Below are 7,593 nucleotides of genomic sequence, written 5' to 3'. Positions count from 1 at the left end.
TAGTTGTTCCCTGCCCTCCGGCATGTCCACTTCTCCCCACAGTTTTGTGTCATCTGCAAACTTGGACAGAGTATACTTCACTCCCTCGTCCAAGTCGCTGATGAAGACATTGAAGAGTATTGGTCCAAGGACCGAGCCCTGCGGGACCCCACTGCCCACACCCTTCCAGGTTGATACTGACCTATCCACTATGACTCTCTGGGTGCAACCCTCCAGCCAATTAGGTTTATGGAAGCATTGTTACAACTCTAACTCTGGGCAGCTCAGATGTATTATACCATCTCTGTGGGCTGGGGTGGAATATGTCCCCTCCAGCCCTTAAATACCCCCTCTTCTCCCTGCACTTTGTGTGGATGGAGCTCATGGTATTTACAAGTAAAATTCACACCATTCTCATGCCAGAAATTTTCACTAAACTCTGCATAAGTTGGATGTGCTTATGTTTATCTACTTAAAACAAGTTTCCCCTTAAGGCACTGGACTGGGTACACTATCGGATGCCCCATGTGATGCTTAAGAGCAACTCGCCTCCCCCAGCATAAAAAAAGATCTCTGAAGCACTTGTCTAACTGCTCGGTGCCTGTAAGGACTGATCCTGCAATACTAAAATAGTTGCCAACTGCAGTTGCTCAGCTCCTTGGAGAATAAGGCTCTAGAAGCTTTAAGCAGTGTTTCAGCAGTGAGAGAGACTCTGGGAAACTGAGGTAGCCTTACAAATCTTTGCCTTTTGCATGAGGTCTGAAACTCTTCTTATGTTCCTTTCCAGTGGCATTTCCTAGTGTGCCAGGCCAAGCTTTGTAACATTTGTGTCTTTCCTTTATATGCAAACTCCTCTCTTTTTGCTCTGCAACTAACCCAGTGAAAATTTAAGGAGTCCAAGCATCTTGTGGCTTACGGGAGATATTGTTGGTTCCTATGGGTTCAAAAAGAAAATATTCCAAACAATAATTCCTCTGCATGTGAAGCCAATGTTTTGCCCTTAAGTCCTGCACACAGTCAACCGTAGCTGAAGTTGCTTCTTATCTCGCTCAAATGGTAGTAAAATCTGGTTTAGAAGTCCTTTCAAAAGAAAATGCCTGTGTAACTAAGCTCAGGATCTGGCATGATCGTGCGTGCGAGCATGACGCACAGAGAGGGACTCGAACTGAATTCGCTCTGCCAACCCGAGTTCCTGCATTCAAGCAGACCAGGACATACCGTGACAATGCACCAGCCCACATGTTGTTACGCTAGTTGACGCAGAGCTCAGCGAGTAGGAAAGGGGAAAAAAATCCCTTCCGCAAACTGGAGTCCATTGCTGTGTTAAGCAGTATGGAAGGCGTGAACCTGCTGAGGCATGGGGTGCTCCCTGTCGCTCTGTGAATCAGGAGTAGCTCCTCTGATGCCATTTACCTTGGAGTCTCTCTGGAGTTGCGGAGACCAGGACCTTCCTGTGTGCAGCTGGACCAGCTGTTCTTGTATGCCGGCGCTACGCTGAGGGGTGCAGTGGGCAGCATCTCATTTCCCTGAGCTACTCTAGCATTAACAATGAGGTTCAATGCAGTTTCTAGCAGCCCCAATTAGTTTCCTTGGTTACTGACTTACAGTAATTCACCTGTGTGCTGTTGGCCACTGTGTCTGAGCATTGCCTCTCTCTCTCTCTCTCTCTCACACACACAACAGCCTTATAGTGTCAGCTTATCTGTAGGCTGCTTTTTTCCTCTTTGTTTAAAGCTCTTAACCAAGTGCAAGCATCTGACGCTAAATGAAGCCTATGGAGAGATGGGGAAGCATTAAGCATATCAAATTCAGAGGCTCATAATTAGCTCAGTTATTAAAGAGAAGCAGTGGCTAAAGACTAAAACCCTGATTGGTGTCTGTGTCATCCTCCCCCTTCTCCTGTCCCACTCGCACCCCAGCCTTCTCCACAGCTTTTTCTTTTCCAGAGGTGGTAAATGTGCACAATCTGCACTGCAGCATGGGGGTCCTGACACCTCTGAAAAATTGGGTGAGGTGGAAAGGCCCCCATTGATGTATCTCTAGGTTTTGAGGAAGGTGCAGAGGGTATGGGTAGCATAGCATATGCCCACCAAACCCTTCACTGTGAAAGAGTAGGATGTCTTTAAAATACCACATCCACTTTCTCTAGACAGCCAGCATTAGAAAAATCACTAGGAGATCAACAATCAAAATGGGTCAACTTGGGGCCGGTGCCTGATATCATGAGTTTTGTACTCACCTCTGCTATTCACCAGCATGGCTAGTTTGCACTTCCATGTGGCTTTTGTCAGGTGCCAAAGGGAGCCGGCTTGTGCCTTCAGTGGGAATTGTGTCTGAGCATTTGAAAATCATGTCCTGAAATGCAATTCATTTAATCAGGTTTCACAAATCCCTCAAAGGACGCAAGTCTCGTTCTGCTCCTCTGAATGGAGGCTTGGATCTGTACATGATTTGTCTACAGTGCCCCGGCATGTCCGTACCCAAACCAGCGTTAAAATCTAAAAGACCAGTGCCTTTTGGACATACAGCTATTCACTAGAGTGCAGCACCAAATGGGCAGATGTCAGCTGTCAGTCAACGGCGAAAGAAACAGTGATGTGCTCCACTGCTGGAGTCCCACAACACAAAATACTTGGGACACACGTCATAACCCTGTTTTAACAATGAGGGGTATGAGAACATGTAGCTCAGATGTGTTTGTCCAATAAAGCAAACTGAATCCCACAAAGATGAGTAAAGAAGGGGATTGTCATCTTTGATTTATTTATTATTTATCAACTGGAACTTACGATGTGGTTGGCCAAGAAAACCACTTGGTCCTGTGCACTCAATCTCAAGAGGAAAGCAGAGAGCTGTCATTTAATTAATGAAGTTGCTGGCTGCTTTCTGTGGTTCTGTATGGCTGCATCTGCACAGGGCATGTGCAGTTCACCAGCAGTACCAGCCAAGGCACAGAGAGACAAATGCCTGTTATGGATGGCAAGAGCTAGTGTCTGCTCCCCTTCCTGGGAGCTGCCACATGTTGATTGGCAGGCTTCTGTATGTGTACGCCCAGCATTTGCTGAGGGAAATAATCTTCACTTAGAAGAAAGCACTAGGATCTCATGCAGGCCCTAGACCATCCCCCAGTTCATATGGTCATGTCTTTGGGCTCTCTGGTGGAAAATGTTTTGCTTTCTGCCGTGAAAAGAAATGCTCAGTTGCACCACTATCTAACTTCTGGTGTGTGTGGTGTATGGATTTTTTTTGGTTGTTGGTTTTTTTTGGTTGATCTTTTCCTGCTTCATTTTTGGGTTTCTTTAAGATCTTGTTTTTTATTTTTACTCTTCTTTTATTTTGCCTTCTTACATTCTCTGTTTAAAAACTAGGGCAGAGTTGCATGCAAGCAGGTGGAGAAAGCAGCCTTTCCACTGCTACTGGAAAACTCTTGGTAACTATATGTTTGCCTGACACAAAAATAGGGTGTAAAGCAAAATAACACAGCACCAGATTTATGTGACCCAGTGATCTGAATTCAAAATTGGCCACAAGTGAAATGAGTTCACCACACAGTGGGAATGTCTACATATGCAAATGATGCGGGGTGGGTTTACTCGAGAGTAAACTCACCCTGGGAAGGCATCTACACATGCAGGGATGCAGGAGCAGATTTGCTGCTCATGGCAGCAGTCTGCTTCCAGCCCTGCTGGCCCTTCACAGTCCCCCTGGCTTTGGGTGCTATCCCAGGGGCTGGCATGAGGCCAGAAGACAGCTGTCTCCTGGCAGGGGCTGGAAGATTGCTCCCTGTCCCTGGGAGCTGCCTGCTGCCACTGGAGCCCAGCTGGGGACAATGTCCTGCTGCCACAGCAGCAAGGAGCTCTCTGCCCCAGCTCCCCAACTGGGGGAGCAGGGGGCTTGGAAAGAGCTGCAGGTCCCTGTCCCCTGCCCCAATCCATCAGTGGGGCAGCTAACAATGAGCCCGCAGCTGGGCGGGGATTCCCTGCTGTAAGCAACCATGCATAGTCAAGGTTGACTGCTTACCATTTGAAGGGCAATCTTCTACTCACCAACTTTTAGGACCAGACAGGCTGACTCAGCTGACAATTGTTTCAGTAGCATCTGAAAAAAAATATTTGGGGATGTTACTGCATAGAAACAACTGCACAGTCCACTGCTCATGTAGATGCGGGCAGTGAATATTTGTCCACCTCAGCAAGTTTTGCCATAGTCTTCTCATCTGCATGTCTAGGAGAAAATAAATGTTCGTTTTGATACCACTATGCTAGTTAGAGCTCAATAAAAACTTCAGACAAATTACCTGTGACTATTAATTCATAAAACTATTGATTTTCCTGTTGCTAATCATCAGCAGTCCCTTGCAGGCGGGGATGATTGTCTTCCATGATTGTCTTATCTGTAGGTCCAAAGATGGCTGACGAGGCCTATCCGGGATTGAGAGACTCTATTGCAGCTCTGGCACATGTTTCCATGTAAGGTGGGTTGCTATGGGTTCTTGATTTGGTCCACAACATACTGTTTCTACCACTCCTGCTTTTCCATCTTCTGTTGTCATAAGGTTTCAAAGCCCTGAGAGACTTGCAGAAGACTTTTCCTCCATTTAGGGCAGTCCTGGGTGACCCCATGAGTTGATATTGATGTTGCATTTTTTTTCAAGCTGGCCTTGAGGAAGTGTTTGAAACACTTTCTCTGCCCTCCTCTTGAGCATACACCTTAACTCAGCTGAGAGAATAGAACTTGCTTTGGGAATCTGGAGTCAGACATCCAGATGATGCAGTCAGCCCAGCAAAGCTGGTGATCATCACCTTGTTGCTCATGGTGTTTGCTTGTGAGAGGATACTAACATTGGTGCATCTATCTTTCCACTGGATTTGAAGAATCTCCCTCAGGCAGCATTGATGCTGCTTCTACACTGGCTTGAGATAGACTTGGACAACATATGGGAGACATAGCTCCATTAAGTAAGGTAGGGATCATGACTGCTTGAAAACCATAAGCTTGGTTTCAGATCTGATATCATAATCTTTGAACACCCATTTCCTCAAGCATCCATATGCTGCACTTGCATATTTGAGGCAATGTTGGGTTTCTTCATCAATGTTGGCCTTCTGCAAGAGGTGGCTTCCAAAATATGGGAAATAATGTTCTCCAGGGTCTCACCAAGAATCTGATTTACTGGAGCAGGGGATTTTGTTGACGGAGGACCTTAGTCTTCTGAATATTAAGTATCGATCCCATTTTTTGCATGCCTTGGTAAAGACATCGACCATTGGCCTGAAGGTCTGCTTCCAAGTGAACACAGACTACAGCATCATCAGGGTACTGGAGCTCAATGACTGAGGTCAGGGTGGTCTTGTTTTTGGCTTGGAGTCAGCTGAGGTTATATTATCAAAGGGGTAGTTTATCTTCACTCCAACTGGAAGCTTGTTGGTGGTCAGGTGTAGTATCACAGAAAGAGTGGTAGAACGATGATGCAGCCTTGCTTAACTCCCATCTTAACCTCAAATAGATTCAAACTAATATATTCAAAACATGATAAGCTAACCTTGAAGAATGGTCATTGGAGGGAAGAAAAGTTTTGGAGCTTGTAATAGGTTGTCCATCATTCTCCCACTGCCAGAAACCTAATTGCTGTGTTATCCATAGTCAGTAATGGACCAAAAAATGACTTTTTGAGTGTCACAAATCCCAAAATAACTAACGTTGTTTGAATAATTGATCTACTCGTAAGCAATTTTTCACTAGTAACTTTCAGTTCAATAAGTAATTATTTGTAGAAATAATTCTGTACATTTCTCAGCTTGATTAAGTTAAAGTAAATCATAAAGTGCTCCCAACCATTTTTAAGTTGGAAAAGGTGAAACTCGTTATTTCTTTGGTTTCGATGCTAAGAGACATTTGATACTCTCTTAACAGTTTGTAGTTCAGGGCTCAGCTGTTCTTAATCTAGTGCCCTGCCTGCACCAGGAAATGCATGTCAGTGTAATGAAATCAATTAAAGGTATATCTAGTTCATGCAGTGCAAACTTCTAATGTAAATGATGCACTTCAACCAGCTTCACTATTGCTTATCAACCAGCTGAGCTATATCTAGAATAAGGTTTTGCATAACATGGATCTATTTTAGTTAAACCAGTATCAGTTTTCAGTAAGTGCAACATCTCTATCTGGGTTTTCTGTTACAGGTAACCAAAGGCATGAACCAGATGCTTTTTAATCTGTCAATATGAATAGTCTGAGAAGGCGGAAAAAGACTGGATCTAATTAGGATCAGGTGTAAATCCACTGGCTGTACTGCAGACATGTTTGGTCGAAGACACAGAAAATCATGTATCCTGACAAAACACCACTATGGAAGACAACTTCCTGAGACTTGCCCCATCTTGGTATAACTTTCCTCTTCCTTCTGTCCTCTCTACACCTCTTCAAAAAGTTCATAACCAGATGGATAGACTGTTTTGTAATACAATCTGTTTGCTATTGTCGTGACAATAGGCTCACACTGAAAGGAGCCTCAGGGAAATAGTTTGCAAGTGTTATTTGAATATAGGCATGTGAGCAGAAGCTTCTTGTTTCAAAGTTTCTCTCCCATAGGGCCAGATGCAGATGATAATCTCCCGTAGCCTCAAGCTGCCTGTCACTGTCCATTCATGTATGAATCCTCCCTTCTTCTTGCTGTTCACTCATCTTTGCCTTTTCATTCACTGTTGTGCTAGCATATCAGTTCCTGTTCAGCTTTTTCATTTTCAAATGTCAGCCAATAATTCAATCCAAGCTGGCTCCTGTGCTGCCAATAACGTGATTCCAATGGCTGAGCCTCTTGTCAGGTGCTCTTGGGTGTTTTGTTTTGTTCCTTGTCGGCAGACTTATCTGAAGAAATTAAATCTCCCTTTTCCCTGACCTTCCACTCCTCTCTCCTGGGCTAGGAACAGACATTCAAAATGCCTGAGCCTGAATTGATTCAATCTTTGCAGGTTAGTCTAACCTGGTGAGGCTGAACCGGTTTGCAAGTGTACAGCCATTCCCTCTGGACTGAGAAAATGCAGGCACATGCCTGCAGTGGCTCAGGCTGGAAGCCAGGGGGTGCTAGAGCAGCCCTCCCTTCCCTTCTATAGTGCTGAGCTGAGAGGGGACGTGGCCAGGCCCTGGCAGGATGCTCTGATTAGGGAGGGGTCCCCCCTCCCCCTGCCCCCCCGCTGCTTCTGACCAACAAGGGAGCCAGCAGGGAGTCGATAGCACAGCATTTAGCACCACAGCAAGAAAACAAAAGCCTTTCATTAGTTCAAGCTCTTCTTAAACAACGTTTTTCCAAGGAAGGAACAGAGGGACATTACCAGCTACCTGTTGGTTAGCTCCAAAAAGCCCTAAGCCAACCCTGTCCTTTCTGCCTTTGTCCTGTCTGCCTTACACAGACACCTCTCAGCATTAGCTAGCATACCACATGCTGGCTATGGTTCATGCTGTGAGAGAGGGGAGGGTGGGGAATCCCTGCTTGAGCAGCGAGTGGTGAGGAGTGGGGCAAGGGGAAGCTAGGCAGACACTGCTGTGCCTGCAGTCTCCACAGGAGCTCTAGCCAGGGAGCTAGGCAGCTAGAGCACAGCACAGGGCTGCAAAGCA

This window comes from Alligator sinensis, unplaced genomic scaffold (assembly GCF_000455745.1).
Source record: "Alligator sinensis unplaced genomic scaffold, ASM45574v1 scaffold760_1, whole genome shotgun sequence".
Lineage (NCBI taxonomy): Eukaryota > Metazoa > Chordata > Crocodylia > Alligatoridae > Alligator > Alligator sinensis.
This window is presented reverse-complemented; position numbering follows the sequence as displayed.